This window comes from Phyllostomus discolor, chromosome 5, assembly GCF_004126475.2.
Source record: "Phyllostomus discolor isolate MPI-MPIP mPhyDis1 chromosome 5, mPhyDis1.pri.v3, whole genome shotgun sequence".
Lineage (NCBI taxonomy): Eukaryota > Metazoa > Chordata > Mammalia > Chiroptera > Phyllostomidae > Phyllostomus > Phyllostomus discolor.
In genome coordinates this window covers 98,766,188-98,790,104 of record NC_040907.2, presented here as the reverse complement: position 1 = coordinate 98,790,104, position 23,917 = coordinate 98,766,188, and positions in this window count along the sequence as shown.

Sequence of the window (23,917 nt, the reverse complement as noted above, 5' to 3'; positions counted from 1 at the left end):
GGCTAGGGTTAGCTTGTGGGCTTACCAAAACTGACTAAGACAAGTGCTCAGTGTGGGAAAGAGGTGTGGATGGAAGTGGTAAATTAAATAATAGGTGTGTCATGCATGGACTAAAATAAGTATCAGATTCTGACTTAAAGCCTGTCACCAGATACAGCTATACAGCTCAACTCACTTCCCACTATAAAGCCTCCACCAGATGCAGCTTAATTGTCACTTGCCACTCACTGATAGGGTTTTAATGTGGGTCTGCAAGCAATTGATTTATTATGGTCTCTGTGCAGTCAAATCTTTCTGCTAATGATAATTTGTATTTGCAGCCACTCCCCATTGCTAGCATCACTGCCTCAGCTCCACCTCAGATCATCAGGCATTAGATTCTCATAAGTAGTGTGCCACCTAGATCCCTCACATGAGCAGTTCACAGTAGGGTTAACTTTCCTGTGAGAATCTAATGTTGCCACTGATCTGATAGGAGGCAGAGAGCTCAGGTGATAATGTGATTGATCTATTGGTAGCAACTATAAATACAGATGAAGCTCTGCTTGCTTGCCTGCCATTCACCTCCTGCTATGTGGACCAGTTCTTAAGAGGACACAGACTGGTACTGATCCATGGCCTGGGAGTTAGGGACCCTTGCTCTAATTGGCTTATACCTATTAAATAAATTGAATCAGTGATAATACTCTCAAAAAAGAAAGCACCAGGAGGTTTCATTCAAGGATTCTACCAAATATTTAAAGGATAAATAAAACCTGTTCTTTAGAATCTCCCCCAGAAAACAAAAGCAAGGAAGTGCTTTCTAACCCATTCTATGAGGTCAGCATTACCCTAACAACAAAATTGGTTAAAGATACCATAAGAAAGAAATATTAAAAACCTATCTTCCTCTGAATAATGTAAAATTGTTCAAAAAATTTTTATGAAATTAAATTGAACAATATATAAAGGAATTATACATCATTATCAATTGCTATTTATTTCTGATATGCAAGGTTGCTATTTATTTCTGATATTTATTTCTGACATACACACATAATTAATATAATCAATCATACAAACAGGCTAAAGAAAAAAATCATTGTTGTATCAATAAATATAGAAAGATAATTTTGTTAAACCCCAATACATAAAGAACATCTACAAAAAATATCTATAGCTAACATCAAACTTAATGTTTAGAAATGAAATAACTTTCTCCTAAAATCAGGAATAAAGCAGGATGCCTTGTCTGACCACTCCCACTCAACAATGCACTGCAATTTCTAACTAATGAAGTAAGACAAGAAAATAAAACAAATGGTATATAGATTATGAAGGAAGATATAAAACTGGCTATGTTTATGACTGAATATGTAGAAAAGTACAAAATTGTCCAAACAAACACTCTTGGAACTAATAAGTGATAATAGGAAATTTTCAAGATACATGGGGTTAATATACAAAGTGAATTACTTTGCTATATAACAGCCCTGAACAATTAGAATTTGAAATTTAAAACACAATCTTAGTTAAATTAACAGCAAATTTTTGAAATGCTTAGGTATAAAAGTAACAAAGGATATATAGGATCTACATAAGGAAATCTATAAAAATCAGATTAAAAATTTCTTAAACAAATTGAGAAATATTTTATATTTTCATGTGGACACTGTCCTGCAGTGTCTGCAGAATTGTGGATGAGATGAGACAAATTCAGATGGACTACCGAGTCCTGTGGAGAAAAAGGCACAGCACAGCCACTCTCTCAAGAGGAGAGCGCCACAACCCTTGCCTTGACAAGCTTTTATTGGCTTTCTAATAGCATACCTTGAAAAACAGGTTTGCTTTAGGTAATTACATTTTACAGATAGCAACAAAAAGGATGTTACTGATTACTTCTTTCAGATTAACAAGGAAAAATGTTGCAAATGCAAGGGACCATAAGAGTAATTGATCTGGTTACACTTCAATCCTTGGGAGAATTAGCACAGACTTCAGGAAGTTACTTTAAAGATATACAGTAAGCATTTTCTGCCTCAACTCAGGGTGAGGGAGTTTTAGCAAGAGCAAGTCTCAAAGCAGTCTAGTTATAATGCAGGTCTGATTTCCCATAGGAGAACTGATCCATGGGTTTGGCATTCTGTGTGCTGCCATGTGCTTATGAGTTTCCCATAGGGCTGAGCTACAATTGTCATTATTAGGCAGATTGGTTCCCTATAATATTTTATTTTATAAAAACCAACTAACTCCCCATATCTTCTTAATCCAATAAAAATTTAGAGAAGGAGGTGAAGCTTGGGAAAGGAAATAATCCTGTAACCATTTGGTCCTAACTCTGTGTTCATTGACATTTCCCTCCTCCAATAAACTAGATATACTTGGAGGGCAGACAACATATTCTGTGGATCTGTTGGTATCCTTCTGGTACCACATTCCTGGAATGGACTTAACAAATTCTTGTAGAAAGAAAAATGTATATCTACATATAGAGACATTATTCAATTCATGAAAAGAGTGTGGCTGAAGCAAATGAATGAAGAACAAAATTAGTTGAAATTTTAATGTGAACATGGAAAGCAGAATTATTCAGGCAAGGATTAGAGTGGCCACATCTAATAATATATTATGTGCTAAACTTAAAAAAAAGTATAATAACTTTGAAATAATAGGACTTCTGGTTATCTTTAATTGTGCCACCAGTCACAGGATGGAATTGGGTTGACAAAAAAAATATTTATTTATTTTTTTCGTACAATGGCTCTAGTAGAGTCTACTTGTCTTTAACTTCTTTCAGAACAATCTTGTTAAGATTTTATTGTAACGCCTCTCATATCAGTATGCATTTTTAAAAAACATCAAAATTGTTGAATTTTTGTGTAGCCATTTTAACATCGCAGATAGGAGGAAATATGCAACATTTTTGGCATATGATGCTTTATTATTTCAAAAAGTGTAAAAAACACAACTGAATGCAAAAAAAATGTGTAGTATATGAAGAAGGTGCTGTTATTGATTGAATGTATCAAAAGTGGTTTGAGAAGTTTCTTGGTACTATTGACATTTTGGCCAAATAATTCTTTGCTTTGGGGCTGTCTTATACACTGGAAGATGTTCAGCAGCATCCCTGGCCTCTACCAACTAGAACCCAATAGCAGGAGATAGCTTACATACTCAAAAATATCCAAATCAATAAAGTTATTGGTGAAAATGAAAAATGTGTCTTTTATGGAAAAACCTAAATGGACTATTTTTGCCGACCCAATACTTGGAAGCCAGAATCACTTTACATTATAGATGACTTTGTGGAAGAAAGCAAATATAATTAATTTGAGGACTGATAAATTGCCAAAATTATAAAGTATTTTAGTACAGAGAATAAAGATCAAGTAAGGAGGCTGAGAGCAGGAATCTACTCTGTGTGGTATACAAGTTGAAGTATCATAAAGTCACCCTGGAAATTCATAGGTTTAGCTGGCAAATCAGCCTGTTTGGGTTATGGTAGAGGAGAGTGGCTCTCTTCCTTTACTGGAAATGTTATAATATCACTTAAACACAAAGTATACAGGAGCTGAGCAGCTGTTTTTCAGTCATTCCCAGAAACAGCTGGGACACAAATCTAGTCAGCCACCAAATGGTCTATTTTCCTGCTGCCAAATTTGTTTTTGCCAGGCCTGCAATATTAGAAGAGAGACCTCCAGAGGGGGAGGGATCTTGCATTAGAAAGAAATCCAGTCTGTGTTCAGTAGCTGTCCTGGCCTGCATTGCATATCTGTAGGATAATGTGAGTGAGGGAGTGGGAGTGTGGTAAGGGTGATATACTTGAATTTTGCTATGCTGACCTTGGCCTAACGAGTTTTTCCTTTTCTCAATAAAGCTAATTTCTTAATTCATGCTGTGCGATAGTGTGTTGTTGAGGAATTTATTCTGCCCTTTTGCATGACAGATGGTAGCCCTGGAGGGATCCACCTGATTCAACATATGTTCAGGCTTCCCTGAAACCTATAGTTATCAGATAATGAATGATGTTGTCTGTTCCTTTCACTCTTCATCCTGGTGCAAGTGGTTGCTCATACTAGAGTCTGGAAACCATTGAATATCTTCCTACAATAGGTAGCTGTACAATGGACAGAACAAGTTCTAACCAGAGCTGCATATATTGAGTAAGGAGCAAGGCTCTCTAGCATATGGATACCTGGCTTCCATGGCTATTCCATACATGATGTCTAATTTAAGGTGGAAAACACACGTCCTTTCTGTTATATTTGTTTTTTAAAATAGCAGAAGCTCATGAGAGGAAGGTTGCTCCCCTGACCCTGTGGGCTGTTTAAACAATCTTGGACTTGAAGCAAATATTCATTTTAGTTTAATAACTATTATAAAGCAGAATATTCTGCCTCTATATAAATCTTTCTGCTAATTGTCATTTCTGTTTTATTTTGAAATTATAAACCCATTAATTGGCATGTTAAGGAATTTCTACATTTGAGTCTTAGAGAGGAGATTTATTTTGTTAAATTGTAAAAAAAGAAGTTATACTAGTATTGCCATCATCAACTTTCTTCAACAAGAAAACAATAGAATAGTGACCCCTTTAGAAAATCTTCCAGTAGTGGATTTGAAACTTTCATCTTTCAAAATTTAGTGGAAATCATACACCTGTATCTCTGACCAATTGTGGATGACTTAGCCCTTTTTTGTTTTGTTAAGGTCTTTAAAAATTATTCATTATAATTTTCTTTATGTTATTATTACCTGTAGACATTAAAAAGATTTAAAAAGGCATTTTTTTTATTTTGCCTGTTCAAGCATATTAGAGTACTTGGGAATAGCTTAAGAAAAAAAATGATTGGGAAATGCTACATTTACCAGAGTTAAATAATTTTGTTATAATTTTCAACATGGTAACAATTGAAATATTTGTCAGATGACCACAGTTATAAATTAGGAAAGAAAGGAGAGAAGAAAAGAAAGAAAGAAAGAAATAAGAAAGAAAGAAAGAAAGAAGAAAGAAAGAAAGAAAGAAGAAAGAAAGAAAGAAGAAAGAAGAGAAAGGAAGGAGGAAGGAAGGAATGAAGAGAAGGAAGGAAGAGGAAGGAAGGGAAGGAAGGAAGGAAGGAAGGCCATGAGGAGGAGAGGAGGAGGAGGGAGGGAGGGAAGGAAAGGAAGAAGGAAAGGAAGAACGAAAGAAAAAGAAAAGAAAGAAAAAACATATACCCAGTAATAAGAGTAGTTTTCCAGGGGAAGATGGTGGGAAGTTTTTGGGAGCTGAGTCCACTTGCTCATGCACCCAGCTGGGACACTTAGCTGATCTTCTGAAAAAACAAAGTGAACAGCCAACAGAATCTTAGCTGATACAAAGTTTGGAAGCCAAAGTACACCAAAGATGCTTCAAAAATGAGCAATAAGGAAGTTGTATAGGCAGATGGGGAAAGTCCCCAGGGCATGGCACCTAAATTTGCAGCTGCTGCAGGGACAACATCCAAGGAGACCCCAGCAAGGGATAGCAGCTTAAGGGCTCCCTCTCCTCCCAGAGCGGGGAAAACAGACCTTTCCTGGGAGTAATTTGAATGCACAAAGTCAACAGGGAGAGACAGACTGCACACACATAGCTGGCTGCTCAGCTTAGCTGTGGGAGCAGTCACCAGTCAGGACAGTGCCAGAGAGTGGGGGGAAATTCTGGTTTCACCTGAAGCCTGGGGAAGAGGACACTAGCTGTGACTGAAATAGGCTCTTGACTTGCCAGAGAGTTGCAGTGTGTGGAAAGCAAGGCAGTGGCTCAGAGCTGCAGCAGTAGCACACAGAGAGACTATTTTCAAAAGTCTCTCTGAGGCATACTGGGCAGGGACGAAGTGTGGTCACAGTTGCCCCACCAACAAGGAGGGAGGATTGTGGGTATGATTGCTCCTACTTGGTGAATCTGCTGGATTGATCAAAAGAGTGCAAAGCCAGGTGATTTTTCGGCATAGAGTGGAAAGTCCAAGCTACAGAGTGCTGTGAGAGCAGTGGGCTGGAAACTGCACCTATGATTACTGTAGGCCAGACTGAGCCCCCTTCCATAACAGAAACACAGGGAAGGAAAAATTGAGCCCAACACTCCACTGCTTACACGATCCAGAAAGATCTGCAAAACCAGCTGGGAAGTCTTAACCATCAGGGGGCTTTTTCTCAAGGGTAAGACAGCAAGACTAATGCTTTAAAGGGCCCATTTGAACTACCCACAGGGAAACAAAGTACATTGTACCCTATTTCACTGAGTCCATCAAAGGAGGAAGATAAGAAAGGGTGCAACAAGTAGGATTCAGGGTGCTGCCCAGACTTGGCTCATACACAGAACTGCAGACAACATCAAGAAGGAGAGAGCTGACACCTTTACACAGGTTTCCCCCTGCTACCCATGAAATGGACAGCTTTTTAAGCAGAAACTATACATTGTTGGAAATAAACTGGGACAGACTAAGATGGAAGGTGTAGGGACAGGGGGAACACATCCACAATTTTCCCAGAAGACTGAACACTGCCTCCTAGGGAAGACAAAGAGAACTCACTCTCTGGATCACCACAGAAGCTTACTCTACAGGCAGGGGAAGTGGATACAGGCAGTGTTACCAGAAGTGGGATGACCCACCTGGGACCTCGAACTGATAGAAAATGAGAGATGGATCCAGAAAGAAGTCAGAAGGTGAACACCAACAGCTGAGACAAATTTCACCTTACTCTTCATTAGAATTTGCATTTTTTATTTCTCTTTTCTTTTTTCTTCATTTCATATAGCATTTTAATTTTTCTTCTTTCACTTCACTCATATACCAAATGACCCACTACTCTTGGTCTTTTTTAATTCTTTTTGTTCAGATTGTATATAGTTTTCATATTATTGTTAATCCAAATCCCAAACAGCACTCTTCCCTGGTCTTACTCCATTTTGTCATATTCCTGATCTTTCTTACTGTTGTTGGAAACTTTATTTTCTCTCACACTACCTATGTCCGTATCCCATACTCTTACTATTTCTCCTCTGTCTGACCTCACATACACGCTTGTCTTGCTTAAGTCAGCTCACATTCTTTTCCCACTCTTATAATAGTCTTAATTACTTCCCATCTTAATAAAATCTGGCTAGTTGGGTAAAATACCATGGATATTGCTGTACTTTTCCAACAGACTCCTATTTGTTCACTATTTGTTTGTACTTTAAATCCCATAGGATATTCTTCCCTTTTCTTACTCCATTTTGTCTTTCCCTTGTCCCTGATCAGTTGAGTGGGGAATTTTATTTTATTTTTCTACCCTCTCTAGCCTGGGCTTTACTCCTTACACTTATTAGTTTGCCTCCCCCATCCTCTCAAATTCATTGTTTTTACTGCAGACATTCACATTCACTTTTCTCTTCTGTATAGTATTCTTATTCCCATTCCATCTTTATTAAGCTTCATTCAGTTGTAATTGCTATCAACCTTGCTATGGTTTTTATGCAATTTCACTCTCACTGGTCCAATATCTTTTAATTTTACTTCAAACATCATAGTATACCACCTGCCTTTTCTTACCCAATTTTGCCATCACCTTTATGTGTTTTACTTACATTTAAAATTTGTTCTCCTCCTCTCTTCACCTCGTTCTAGCCCTACTCTGATCAATTCTCCTCTTTATTTCCACTCAAAATCATTTTTCTTCTTTTAGTCATCTAAAATTCCATTTGTCCTATCTTATAATATTCTCAATCTCTTTTCACCACTATTAATCTTTGTTCAATTGTTGTTGATATTGCTGATGTGGTAGAGGGGATTCTATTTGCTGGTGTAAGTTTGGTTGTCTGGTAATACTGCTTTGTTAACCAACACCTATACAACAGCATAAAAGATGAGGTGGAATCTGTCACAACCAATAAGCCTGCTGGAGGGAAGAAGCCACCAACAAAGAAGCCATCAATAAGCAAAGCCCAAACATGAGACAGTCCACACAAAGAGAAGAAAGGGCAACCTTAGACCTTCCCGGCAAGGAGATCAAAGAGACTGTACCATTGGGTGCCACAGAACCCCTACACAGAAGTCCATGCCACATATTCAGGCAGGAAAAGCAGAGCCCCCAAAATGCAGAAACAAACAAAATGAGTGACCAGAAATAGGGAGACAAAGAAAGAACCCTCAATCAAAAGAAATAGAAGAATCCACAGTAAAAGAGCTAAATTAAAAAACATGGTTATGGTGATGTTCAAAGAACTTAGTGACAACTCCAAGGATGTGGGTGGGAATTACAACAGCATGAAAAAGGAAATAGACACTACAAACAAGAACCAGAAAGAAATGAAGAATACAATATCCGAAATAAAAAAAAAAAAAAACACACTAGAAGGAATTACAAGTAGGCTGGATTAAGCAGAGGGACAAATCAGTGAGCTGGAAGATAAGGTAGGAAGAAACACCCAGGTAGAAAACAAAATTAAAAAATACTTAAAAAGTATGAAGATAAGTTTAAGGGAAGTTAAGGGCAACATGAAATGTAATGACATTTGCATCATAGGATACCAAAAAGAGAAGAAAAGGAGCAAAAGATAGAAAACCTGTTTGAAAACATAAGGACAGAAAATTTCTCTAACATGGAGAAGGGAAAAGCCATGCAAGTTCATGAAGCACAGAGGGTCCCAATCAAGATGAGCCCAAAGAGGCCTACTGCAAGATTCACATTAATTAAAATGCTGAATTTCAAAGACAAGGAGAGAATCTTAAAGGCAGCAAGGGAGAAACAGACAGTAACATACAAGGGAGCTGCAATCAGGCTAGCAGCTGATTTTTCAACAGAAACACTACAAGCCAGAAGGGAATGGCAATGAATATTCCAAGTAATGAGAAGCAGAGACCTTCAACCAAGAGTACTCTACCCAGAAAAGCTCTCATTTAAAATGGAAGATTAAATAAAGAGTTGCCCAGACAAAAGAAGGTTAAAAGAATACAACTCTATCAAACCAGCATTGCAAGACATGCTAAATGGACTGCTTTCAGATATGAAGGAAAAGAGTGTGAGAGAGAGGAACACAAATACAAAAGGGGAAAAATGAATAAATACTTATCAATAATAACTTTAAATATAAATGGGTTAAATGCTCCAATAAAAAGACATAAGGTAGGTGAATGGATAAGAAAACATGACCCACACATACGCTGTCTACAAAGAGACTCACCTGACAACAAAATATCTACACAGACTAAAAGTGTGGGAAGAAACCATTCCAAGCAATAGGACAGGAAAAAATACCAGCATAACAATAGTTATATCAGACAAAATGGATCTGAAAACAAAGGCTATAAAAACAGACAAAGAAGGCCATTTCATAATGCTAAAGGGAAGCCTTCTTCAGGAAGCTGTAAATATGCACCCAATATAGGAACACCCAAATGTGTAAGAAAAATCTTGGAAGACTTCAAGGAGGACATAGACGGCAACACATTTATACTAGGGGGTTTTAAAACCCCATTGTCAGCATGGACAGACCTTCAAAACAACAAAGAAATTTTGATACTGAATGACACGCTAGATCAAATGGACATAATTGATATATACAGAACCTTTCACCCAAGAGAAAAAAATATACATTCCTCTCAAATGCAATGGAACATTTTCAAAGATAGACCACAAGATAGGACACAAAACAAGAAATAAATTCAAGAAAATTGAAATTATATCAAGCATTGTCTCAGATCACAAGGCCTTGAAACTGGAAATGAACCTCAAGGAAAAAACACAAAAGCAATCAAATCCATGGAGACTGAATGACATGTTATTAAACAACAAATGGGTAAACAATGAAATCAAGGAAGAAATAGAAAACTTTCTGGAAACAACTGAAAATGGACACACAACTACCCAAAACCTCTTGGATACAGTGAAGGCAGGCCTGAGAAGGAAGCTTATAGCAATACAGGCCAACCTGAAAAAGAAAATGTTCAAGTGAACAACCTAATCAAATATCTGAAAGTAGAGGAACAACAAACTGAACCCAGAGCAAGTAGAAGGAAGGAAATAATAACAATTCAAGATCATAAATCCAGAAGCTGGTTCTTTAAAAAGATAACCAAATTGATAAACCTTTAACCAGATTCAACAAGAAAAGAAGGGAAAGGACTCAATAAATAAGTCAGAATGGAAGAGAAGAAATTACACTGAGACCACAGAAATAAAAGGATTCTAAAAATTACTAGGAACTTCTATATGCCAAGAAATTGGAAACATGGGCAAAATAGACAAATTTCTAGAAACATGTAATCCACCAAAACTGAGTTAAGAAAAAGAAGAAGGCCTGAATAGACTGATAACAGTGAAATTGAAGCAGTAATAAAAAATTCTCAGTACACAATAGCTATGGACCAGATGGCTTCACAGGAGAATTTTACAAAGCATTTAGGAAAGAGTAAACACTGATTCTTCTCAAACTAATCCAAAATGTCCAAGAAGAGGGTAAACTCCCAATCTCTTTTTATGAAGCCAGAATCATCCTAATTTCAAAAGCAGTTAAATACATGACAAAGAAAGAAAATTACAGGCCTATGTCCTTAATGAACATAGATGCTAAAATCCTCCACAAAGTATTGGCAAACTGGATCCAGTAATATATTAAAAAGATCATACACCATGGTCACGTGGGATTCATCCCAGGGATGTAAGGATGTCACAATATACCCAAATCAATAAATGTAATATAGCACATAAACAATATGGAAGACAAAAACTACATGATCATATCAATAGATGCTGTAAAAGCATTTGATAAAGTACATTAATGATAAAAACATTCAACAAAGTCAGAGTAGAAGGAACATGCCACCACATAATGAAGGCTATATATAAGAAACCTACAGCAAACAAACCTACAGCAAACCTACAGCAAAATACCCCTAAGGTCAGGCACAAGACAAGAATGTTTGATTCTACCACAGTTTATTCAACATAGTTTTGGAAGTTCTAGCCACAGTGATGAGACAAGAAAAAGAAATAAAAGGCATCCAAATGGAAATGAGGAAGTAAAACTTTCACTTTTTACAGATGGCATGATAGTGCACATAGAAAACTCTATAGACGCCACCAAAAATCTATTTGACCTAATAAATAAATTGGCAAAATGCTTGGATTCAGAAATCAAAGAAAACATTCAGAAAGCAAGCGTATTTCTGTATATTAACAATGAAATATTAGAAACAGAAATTAGGAAACAATCCTATTACTATAGCAACAAGAAAAATAAAATATTTAGGAATAAACTTAAAGAAGTAAAAGACCTATACATGGAAAACTACACAACACTGAACAAAGAAATTAAGGAAGAAACAAACAAATGGAAGCATATACAGTGTTCATGGATTAGAAGAATTAACATCATTAAAATGTCCAACCTACCCAACACAATCTATAGATTCAGCACAATCTCATCCATATAACAATGATGTATTTCACAGATATAGAACTAATATTTCAAAAATGTATATGTAACAAAAAAATGACTCCAGAAAGACTCCGCAATTTTGAGAAAGGAGAACAAAGCTGGAGGAATCACAATACCTGATATCAAACTATATGTATTATAAGGCCAGTGTAATCAAAACAGTCTGGTACTGGCATAGAAACAGACACATAGACCAATGGAAGAGAATAGAGAGCCCAGAAATAGACCCATGCTCTACGGTCAGTTAATATTTGAAAATGCAGAAGCATAAAATGGAGTAAAAATATCCCCTTCCACAAATAGTATTGGGAGAACTGGAATGGTACATGCACAAAAATGAAACTCAACCACCAACTTACACCATACACCAGAATAAACTCAAGCTGTATAAAAGACTTAAATATAAGTTGTGACACCATGAAATTTCCAGAGGAGAACATAGATGGAAAAATTTCAGATATCCCACGCAGCAATATTTTCAATGATACATCCCCTAGGGAAAGGAATATAAAGAAAAGAATAAACAAATGGGACTACATCCAATTAAAAAGTTTCTGCATGGCTAAAGAACACACCAACAAAAGGAAAAAAAGGAACCAACAGTTTGGGAAAATGTAGTTGCCAATCATACCTCGGACAAGGCTTTGATCTCCAAAATATATAAAGAACTCACATGGCACCATTCCAGGAAGACAGACAATCCAATTAAAAAATGGGCAAAGGACCTGAACACATACTTTTCCAAGGAGGACATACAGAGGGACCACAGACATATAAAAGGAATGCTCAGCATCACTAATCAACAGAGAGATGCAAATCAAAGTCACAATTAGATACCACCTCACACCTGTCAGAATGACCATCATAAACAAATCAACAAACAAATGCTGGCAAGGTTGTGGAGAAAAGGAAAATCTAGTACACTGTTGTGGGTTGCACACTTGTGTAGCCATTGTGGAAAACAGTATGGAATTTCCTCAAAAAACTAAAAATGAAACTTCTTTTGAACTGGCAATTCCACAGCTAGGATTATATCCTAAGAATCTTGAAACACCAACTTAAAAGAACCTATGAACTCCAATGTTCATAGCAGCACAATTTACAATAGTCAAGTGCTGGAAACAACCTAAGTGCCCATCAGTAAATGATTAGATAAAAAAAAAAAAACCTGTAGTACATTTACACAATGGAATACTACATGGCAGAAAAAAGGAGCTCCTACCCTTCATGACAGCATAGTTGGAACTGAAGAGCATTGTGCTAAGTGAAATAAGCCAGGCAGTGAAAGAGAAATACCATGTGACCTCACCTATAAATGGAACACAATTGAAAACAAGCAAATGAGCAAAATAGCTCCAGAAACAGGGAAATAAAAAACTGACAGTGCCCAGAGGGGAGGTGGTAGGGAGGTAAAAGGGAAGGAAAGGGGAAGTTCTAGTCAAGGAACATGAATAGAGGACTCATGGGTGGGGACAATGGGATGGGGATTGAATGTGGGAGTGGGGAGGGATGTGGCAGGCAGAGAAGAGCAATGGGAAGAATGTAAAACAACTGTAATGAACAACAATAAAAAGAAAGATTCACTTTCCAGGAAGATATTTTTATTTTCTTTAGGGACAGGAAGAAAAATATAATATTACAAGAGTTTAGGGAGGCATTTCATTTGTATTTTCTTTCTAAATTCAAAGTACACATAAACTTTGCAAATGTGAAGTATGAGGTGGGACCCCCACCAAAAAGAAACTGGAATTATCTTCTGGATGGTGAACCCCTTGTGGAATAGGCTTTCTCACTAGGTGAGTGTTTCAGGAACCCATCTGTATTAGTGTACCACCTGGCATTTTAATGAGAAGCTGTTTTTAGCTTTGGGGTTTTTTTAAAAAGAATCTTTCACTGTGTTTGTCCATTTCATGATGGGTGATTTATGAGACAGCACCTACCTACACCATGCTGAGTTTCAGCAGTTTTTGTCCCAAAATGCATGAGTCCCTGGCTCCATCCTTCCTATTCACCAGATGCATCTTGCCTGGGGCAACTGTTTTTTTTTTTTGTTTTGGTTTTTTGTCTCCCGGATAAGAAAAGTCCTCAAAGGGAAACGTTTTGGGTATGTGGAAGAGGTGAAACAGTAACTGGCAGAATCACTAAAAGGCATCAAAATTGATGAGTTCAAAAACTCTTTTGAGCAGTGGAAAAAAATGTCTCAATAGGTATATTGCATCAAATAGAGAGTATTCGAAAGTGACAGAAGTTTAAACATGTAAGAATACACGACTTTTTATAAATAAATTCTGTTTTTTGGGGGTCCCCCCAAAAAATCAAATCAATTTTCTATATTTAGCAACAATACACATTTAGTTTAGGTTAATAACTTGAAAATTAGATAAAGAGGAGGAGGTTTTGTTGCTTTTCTGTTTTTTTTTCTTTCTTTTCTACTCTTCTCTCTCATTTTGTTATCTCTTTTCTCTTCTGCTTTTCCTTGCCTTTGTGTTACTCACTTAATAGACCACTTTACTCAAAATTGATTAGAGTTTCTTATTTTTATTATTTTAAAAGAAAACATTATTCTAAAATATTATATAGCAAAACTGCAAATAACATCTATGTTAATGTAATATAAGAAAACTAATATTGTTACAGAACAGATGGGGGGCAATTATTGCCCCACCAGAGCCACCAAAAACTGTTACAGAACATACCCACACACAGGGCCAAAGGGGGCATGATATACAATTACCAAAGAGACCCCCACTAGATTCAATTGTCTGCCGCCTTAAGAAAGATGTCTCTCAATGCTGCAGATTTGTGAAAAGGAAAGGAAATGTTTTATTTAAAGATATACAGAGTTAAAGTAGTGACCTAATGTCTTCATTAAAATATCAAAGTCCTTTTGGATACCCACCGACACCCACAGTGCTTCCTTCTCCCCTGCCCTAATTTGTATCTCAGGAAAAGAAGCAAATGTCCATGATTCAGGCTTCTGACACCGTTAGCTATATCGTCATCCAGGCAGGATCTCTGATTAATCCAAAGCCATGTGGAACCTTCTCATGGCCTACTGGCAAGAGTTCTTTTATCCTTCTTCCAGGCAAAGTCTCTTCTGATTCCCAAGCCATGTGGCCAAAGGGAGCACCCCAAAGCCACATGGTCCTCTTCTACTAAAGCAGCAGGGGTCCTCACTCTAGCCAAAACTGCATGGTGCTTCTTTCCACTGATGCTGCAGTGGTCTGCACTCTGGCAAAACTGTGTGGATCTCCTCCACAAAGCTGTGGGTAGAGGTGGTTGCCACTCTGCCAAAGCTGAGTGGTGGTTCTCTGCTAAAGCTTCATGGTGGATCCCCTAATAAAGCTGCAGGCATCCCCACTCTGCCAGAAGCACATGGCTCTCTCTTTCTATTGCTACAGTTGCATGTTCTCTCCCCTTAATATCGCCACAGCCACGTGGTCCTCTCTGCACTGCCATAGGCACATGGTCCTCCCTCTAATGGCTTCCACGTCTGGGTTTTAAATCCCTGTGCCAATCCTCCTCTGCAGCCCCATTTCCAACTCCTCCTACAATTGGCTACATTTGCCTGCACTCCCATATCCTTCCAGCTTTACTGGGCTGTCATTGTGAGTCTGGGCAGGGGTGGCCCCATGTAGTGGAGCCAATCATCCCCAAGCTCTCATGCAGGTGCTGTAACTCAGGGAACCTGTCCCCCAGTTACATTTTGGATAGAAGTCACTCCCTTCTCACTGGATCAAATCATAGTCACAGCTATTTAACATATCTATGCAACCAGTTAAATGTTATAGATATGTTAAATGACCATGCCAGAGGTTAGCTGCAAAGCTGTTGCTGGACGAAACAGCCGTGCATATTCCTGCTCTATGTGTCCCTTCCCCCAACTCACACCTGTGGGGGAAGGGGTGAGAATATCCTAATATTTCCTGGACACCTTGAGTTGTGGACCCCATTCCAAATCCCTATTTGGGACCCTCCTCTTGGCTGTACCCTGTTGCAATATTCCATTTCATTGCCCAAACTAACATAAATACCAACATAATTTTTCAGCAATATAAGCAAAAAAACTAATGCTATTTTATATTAACTTTTAAAAATAATTTTGTTTATGTACAAGTGCACCCAAAGTTTTTCAATGTACAACTCAGTTAATTTTTACAAAGAGCACAGAGCTGTGAGGAGACAAACCAGCACCTCAGGAGACACCTTTACACTCCCAGAACAGATCCCTACTTCTCCCCATAGGTAAACTCAACTTCAACTCTGCTTGCATTATATAATTTTACCAGCTTTGTAAACATTAGAGTCATAGAGTACATACTCTTTTGTGTCTTATCCTTTTCATTCAATGTTATGTTTGCATGAGATTCATAAATGCTGATGTTTGTAACTTTGGTTGCTAATATAGTATTTCATTTTATAATATACTACACATTTTTACTAATGTTAATGCATATTTTTGGATATTCCTAGTGTGGAGATTTTACAAATGTATGTATACATTTCTATTGGGTATATAGCTAGAAATAGAATAGGGAATGCATAGGTTCATTTACTTGATGCCAGCAGATTTACAAGTGATTTTACCAATTTTCACAGCAAACCAGGAGTACATTAAAGGGTGATTATTAAATGTTCTCACCAACACATAACATTTCAGTCTTCTTTTAAGTTTTGCCAATTTTGCTGGCATGTAGCAGTATCACCTTGTTGTTTAATTTGTACTTCCTTAATAAGTGATGAGATCAAGCATTTTACCATATGCTTGTTGGTCATTTGGATATTCCTTTCTTTTTATGTCCTTAGTCTGTTGCCCATTTTTTATTGTATTATGTGTTTATGTATTTATCTGTAGTTCTGTTAAATTCCTGAATGAATCTTTGATATCAAATAAATATCTTTTCTCATTTTGGGGGGATTGCATTTCAATCCTATTGATGAGCCAATGCAATCTTGCAATAATATAATATTACAATAAATACAATAATTAAGTAACAGCCTATAGTTGACATTAGGGTTCACTTTTGTGTTATACATGCTATGTATCTGACAAATGTACGTGAATCCACCAGTACAGTAACATAGAAAATACTCTAATTTCTCTGAAAATCCCATGGGTCTACTTTTTTATCCTTCACTTCATCTCCCTCTCTGAACCCTGAAAACTATTGATCTTTAACTGTGTTTATGCATATGCTTTTTTCCAGCTGCATATAGTTGGAATTATACACTGTAAAGCCTGTTAAGGTTGATTTCTTTCACTTAACAATATGCACTTAAGTGCCTCCAATGTTTTTATTTTGCTTTTTTTTAAAATAAATCTTCTATAAACATTCTCATGCAAGTTCTTGTATGAACATAAGTTTTAAACTCTTGGGTAAATACAAAGAAGTGCAATTACAGAATTTTTGGTAAGAGTATGTTTAGTTTTGTAAGAACCTGACATCTTTTTACTTTTTTAACTTTTTTCATTTTAAAAAAGATTTTATTTATTTATTTTTAGAGAGAGGGGAAGGGAGGGAGAAAGAGGAGAGAAACATCCATGTGTGGTTGCCTCTCATGTGGCCTCCACTGGGGACCTGTCCCACAACCCAGGCATGCACCCTGACTGAGAATTGAACTGGCGACCCTTTGGTTTGCAGCCCATGCTCAATCCACTGAGCTACACCAGAGAGGGCAGAACCTGACTTCTAAAGTAACTGAACCACTTTGCATTTGCACCAGCAATTATGGGACTTCCTATTCCTACACATCCTCACGAACACTTGATATTGTGAATGTGTTGGATTTTAGAAATTCTGATAAACATGTAGAATTATCTCATGTTGTTTTAATTTACATGTCCTTAACATATGCTGTTGAACATGTTTATTTGCCATTTGTATGTATATGTTTTGATGAGGCATCTCTTCATAAGTTTTGTCCATTTTAAAGCTTGGTTTCTTTTACCGTTGAGTTTTAAGTGTTATTTTTATGTTTTACATTTAATCTTTTATAAGATGTGTTTTGCAGACATTTTCACCCAGTCTGTGGTTTGTCATTTCATTCACTGTACAGCATCTTTTGCAGAGTAAGAGTTTTTAAATTTAATGAAGTTTGGCTTATTTTTTTGTTGTTTGTTTTGTCTTTCATGGATCATGCTATTGGTGTTGTATCTTAAAAGTCATCACCAACTTCAAGGTCACTTAGATTTACTTTTATGTTATTTTCTAATATATATTTTTTAGTTTCATGTTTATAATCTCTTTCCAAATAATTTTGTGAGAAGTGTAAAATCTGTGTTTAGATTCACATTTTTGCATGTGAAGGTCCAATCAGGATTCATTCCTACCCTCCCCCACATTGATATTTAGATGCCCTGTGCTTTCCATAAATAGTTTCTGGTTTATTCTTTTCATTTTTCCTTGTGCATATATATATATATGCATATACTATATATAATATATATATAGTGCACATATATGCATATATTATATATAAACAGATACCTGTATATTAACTTAGATTTTTTCATTGTTATATGAAAAGTAGCATACCTTGAGTACTACTTTGCACTTGTTTTTTTCCTTTAAAAATCATAATCCAGAAATTATCTGTATCAGTACATAGATCTTTGACTTGTTTTTTGTCTTTTTTTCCTGTTTTACATAGCACATTGTACTGCAGTGTTTACTGAATCACTCTCCTACTTATTAGCATGTAGCGTCACTTTCAGTGTTCTTCATTTGCAAAAATTTCTGCATTGAATTATATATATATGACCACTCAATGAATGTATGAAAATATCTATAATAATGTTATATATTTATATACCAGATTTTTAATATAAGAATCTTACTGTTTATATAATGTGTATTTTATATAATATATTATATAAAACATAAATAAAAATTTATATAATATATATTTTATATTGCTTGAGGTGTATTTTCTAGAAGGAAGACAACTAGACCAAAGGTAACACATTTGGAATCTTATTAGCTGTTGCCAAAAGCACCTTCATTAGGGTTGTAACATTTTGCAGTCCCACAATTAACTTATGAGCATTCCTGTTTCCTCATAGCCACACTAGAAATTATACTCTTACACTTTATCATTTTTGGTAATCTAATGGCTAGAATATTGTATCTTCGTATACTCAGTATACTCCTAATTTTCATTTATTTTATTTTTAAAGAGAATGAACATCTTTTATAAACTTAAGGGTTATATATATACATGTAAACAAAAATATATATATATATACACTTATATATATAAACATTTTATATGTGTGTGTGTATGTGTGTATATATGTATCTATTCTTATCTTTTCCCCAACTCTCTATGAGGTGTTGGCTTTTTTTTTACCTCAATACTTGAGTTCATTATTGTTAGAGATAGTAGAACTTGATCTGTTAAAATATGTCATAAGTAATATCTCTAATAATAGCAGTTGTCTTCTGACTTAGTTTATGGTAACTTTTATCACATACTTTTTAAAATATATATTATTTAAAAATAGTTTAGCTTTCAGTCTTTTACTAAGATAGTACAGAGTTTCAGTGTACTCCTCATCATATTTTCCTTATTGTTAACATCTTACTTTACTGTAGTACCTTTTTCACAACTAAGGGTACAGTGTAGTACATAATTCTTAACTGAACCACAGTTTATTTGGATTTCACTAGTTTTTCTCTAATCATCTTTCTATTACATCATTCCATCTAAAATAGCACATCCATGTAGGTTGATCATCCATATAGAATTAGGGTCATTGTTATAGAATCCCCATTCAAGAGGCTGGTCCTAATCTAATTCTTTGTAATTGGGTTTAAATTCTGACAAGCTCAGGTAGGGAATTAAAACCCCAAAAGGTTGTGTCTCTCAGGACAGCTTGTCTTGCTGTTTTATCAGAAATTTGGTTTTCTTGGCTTGTTTGGGAACCATTCTTCTGGTGTTTTGGACATTATGCAGTCTGGTTCAGTAGATTCACTGACTCTAGCAATTGTAAAATCTCTTTTGTGTGTTTGACGTCCTTGTTCCCTGAGTTTAAGACCCCTCTTTTATTTCCATTTTGCCATATAGGCATGGACTACCATAAAGTTATATTTATTGTCAGTAAAGATGTTAACATTCTTTCCCTGGTATAATTCTAAGGCTCTGGTGAAAGCTATCAGTTTAGCATTTTATTCTGAGTTTTCTACAACAAGGGCTTGAGCTTTATTGTCTTTTCTATGCTGACTATCATGTACCCAGTTTATTGTTGACCATTCTCCATGAAGTTGTTCCCATTTGTATAGAATTCCCAGTTAGGTTCTGTCAGCAGCTGGTTCAATAGATCTGGTCTACCGGAATAAACTTTGCCAGTTATTTTTAAGCAATCTTGTTGGAGGTCTGAGTCTTCCTTTGAGGTTGGGAGAAGATTGGCTGAATTTAAAGTAGAGGTGGTTTATAAGTTAATATCTGGGTTGTCTAGTAAAATGGCTTGATATTTTCCCATGCACCCTGCCATTAGCCAATACCTTTTTTTCCTTTCCAATAGAGTTAGGAGCTGGTGTGGTAAAAATATTGTAGTAGGTTGCCGCAGAGTGAATTTCTCTGCTTACTGTAAGATGATGTCACAGGTAGCTGTTATTGCCTGAAGGCATGGTGTGCCATACTTCTGTTGTGTGATCTAGTTTCTTTAAGAGATAGGCTGAGGGCTATTTTCCTTGGAGTTAGTGCTCCAAGTTCAGTTCCTTACCTTTCCTGAATATATAATTTGAAAGATTTTGGGTGATCCTAGTACAGAAGTCAAAACTAAGTATTTTCTGCAAGGTGTCAAATGCCACCTGACAGTCTCTTGTCCATTCATAAGGTTCAGAACCTAGTCCTTTCAAAGTATCATACAATGGTTTCACAATAAATCCAAAGTTTGGAATCCAAATCCCACAAAATCTTATAATCTTTAAGAATCCACAAAGCTGCCTCTGGTTCTCTGGGATTTTCATTGTAACAATGGCTTGTTTTCAACCAGTCAACAAGCTGTTAGTGCCTTGTTGCAACTGGAATCTCTGGCATGCCACCTCCTATTTGCAAATTTGGGCCTTGTGAGGCAATAATTTATATCCACTTTTTGCCAAATGATTCAGGACTATGATGGTGTTGAGCAAACAATCTTTGTAAGTATTGCTAGCTATTAGTAAGTAGTCTGGTATTGTAGAAAAAAATCCTGATTTCAATGGAACATTCATTAAATCTTTTGCTAATATTTTTCCGCAAATTGTCAGGGAATTCTTAAATCCTTGTGGCAACAGAGTCCAGCAGTATTAGTTTCTGGGTCCTGCCACCCAAAGGCAAATAGTTTAGCCTGTTCATGAATTGGAGTGCAGAAAAAAAAGCATCCTTCAAGTTCAGACTGAAAATCATTTGCTATCTCTAAGTACCATGATCCACAAAGTACAGTGGTACCTGGGTATTCTTCATTAACTTGTTTCAGAATTCATGATGAGTGCAGAAACCTACAAGTACCAAACAAGTGTAAGAGTAATGAAGTGTTTTCTCTTGCAGGGTAGCATTGTGTCTCATACAAGTTCTAGCAAGTGTGATGAATCCAAAACAAGCATTGAGTGCTAAACATTTTTTTCTCATCAAATGCAATGAGTACGTGGTTTGACAATTTCTGAAGGTACCAAGTATCAAGGTATGACTGTATAAGTGTTAGGTGTTGTTGCATGAATATCCTGGATCACTTCATTTATGGCCCCTAACATCCTGTACAAATTGATATTCATCAGAGTGAGGCTTTTTAACTGAGCAAATGGGAGTGTTATAGGGAGATTGGCATGGACAAATTAATCCTGATTTTAATAATTTCTGCAATACTAGTTGAATTCTCTCTAAAATTTCCCTTTTAAGTGGATATCTTCTGTGAGATTTGTGCCTTTTGTTTTAGTTCAGTTTATACTGGTTGGGTATTAACCACCCTACCTGGGGTTTCCATTGGCCCAAATGGCTTTGATCAACCTGCTGATAGATCTTGGGTGGGAAGAGTTCAATTCTGGGTTCTTCCAAGTAAGGCAAGAGTGCTTGGAGCTGAAGACCATGTTCCAAGGGACTTCTACATATATTTACTGCTTCTCAGGAGAAACATTGTTAGTGCAGACAATTTACAAATTAATCTCAGCCCAAAATTGAATGGGGCAATCTGGCATAAAGACAAAACTATGTGTAAATTTTTGATCCCCAAGCTGACAATTGTAGAGGTTGAAGGAATGTTTTCTTTTTTTCAATTCTTTGGTCACTCCACTGACCATCATCTTCAGCTGAACTTTTCTTGATTAGTTTTTGTCTTTAGCACTGAGTATGTAATTCCTGTATCTATGTGGAAGTCAGTTAGCTTTTTTCCCACTGTCACTTGTACCCAGTGCTCCTGTGGGGAAATAATAATAGGAAAGGAGATGCCTAGGGGAGCCCCTGGGCCTCCTCATTTGTAATCAAATTCATCATTGCTTTCTAATATTTTATGGTGAGGATTTCTAACCTTTTCATTATTCTATTTGAGTTGTAGACAGTCCTTTATCCAATGGCCTTCCTTTTTGCAATAGGAACATTGATTGTTACTTAGAGGGTTTTTCCCCCTTTTTAGGTGTCTCATTTCTCTTTCTAGTTTCCCCACATTGTTTCTAGGAAAATGATGCCCTGCTATAATTTTGTTTTCTTCACATGGTAAACTTTAAAAGCTATGTCTCCCAGCTGGAAGGCATTTATTCCCAATGGCCCATCTAAATATGGGAGCTTCCTACTGATATCTGGGGCACTTTGCCCAATAAAAGTCACGTTTACCATCTGGATATTTCTGATGCCTGTGGGTCATCATCAGAGTGTTTTTGATATGCTTGATGAATCCTTTTTATTGTGAAAACTCAGAAGGATTTTTCATTTGGGCTCTGTTGAATGCCCTCCATCATATTCAGGATTTTTTTGTTTTAAGCACCCCTTTCTTCCAATATGTGCCTTTTGTAATGTTCTAAAAATACTAGTTTCCCACTGTTCAGGTCTCAGTTTATCTCTGTCAAGGGAATTGCCTGGGCTGTTTGAAGGTCCTGTTGAGATTCTCTGATGGAAGTGATGCGCCTATTCATTAGCCTTATTTATACCAGTCACTTTTCACCTATCACTAGCAGTACGTTATGGAGACCCTGTACATCTGCCTAGTTTTGATGGTGAGTGGAAAAAATTGAAATGATAAGATTTGCCATTTTCTGAGGATCCTCCTTATATGAGGGCTTGAAATTCTTCTAATTCAGTAAGTCTAAATTGGAAAATGGTGTATGAGCCCAATAGTAACCAGGGGGCTGGCCTTCATGGTTTATTCCACCTATAGGATATTGTTTTAAAGGGAATTGTCCTACTCTGGATAGGAATGCTGTCTGGACAAATTGGGTACCCTGCCGGGTCTCTGAGGGGGATACAATTTCTTCATTACAGGGGTGGAGCTGTTGCCCTTCTGGGCCTTATTTAAAGGGAATCTAGCAACAGAGGTGGTGATGGGGGAAATAGTCTTGCTACCATTCCTGAGTTCAGGGCATTAAAAATATTCATTTACTAATTTCCTTTTCTTTCTGTGTCTGGGCTGTTTGTCAGGGTGATAATTTGAAGCCAATTCTCTTCTCTGCATCATTGGGTCGTTTCCTTTCTTTTTTGAATAGTTACTGTTAAAGACATAAACACCTAGACATAAGAGATTTAATCCAATTTCCCTGACAGTTGGCAAAACAATTCCAATTGTATGATGGTGTAGTAATTTAGGAAACCATTCGGGTGCTATTTTCTCCCATAGTCTAAAGTATACACAGGCTAAGCAGAGTTACGATAGGAAACCACTTCCTTATTAGTCATCAGATAATAGCTGTACATGGACCAATCTGCTAAAATTTGACCCAGTGTGTTCTCTTTGGGACTCAAAACAGAACAACCACTGATGGCATGAAACTACAAATCCAAGACCATAAGCATAACAACCCCAGACAATGTGGAAACACATAAACAAAACTTGGATCCATAAATCCATTATTCCAAACAAGTGCTCACAAGCCAGTTTTAATGTCTTATCTCCTGCCAATCAATACCACAAATAGTACTAACTGGACTCAAATGGCACAAAGCCCAAGTGGCAAGGGTATCTTTCCAACTGGTACCATAAACAGTCCTAATTGGAGCCAAATGACACAAAATCTCAGTGACACAAAGTCCAAGCAGCAGGGATAGCCTGCAAACTGGTACCACAAATGGTTCCAATTGGACACAAGTGGTGCAAAGCCTGAGTGGCACAAAACGCAAGTGGTACAAAGCCCAAGCAGCAGTGATAAAGGACCCTCTGGTATGCACTCTGTTTTGACTTGCCCATTTACACTGATAGTCAAACAGTATAAGTGTTTTGCAGACCCATTTCCTTTCACTAGGCAAGCATTCCCAGTGGCCAATGCATTGAGAAAGATGAAGGAAATTTTCTGGAGAAAAAGCCCTTGGTAGCTTCTG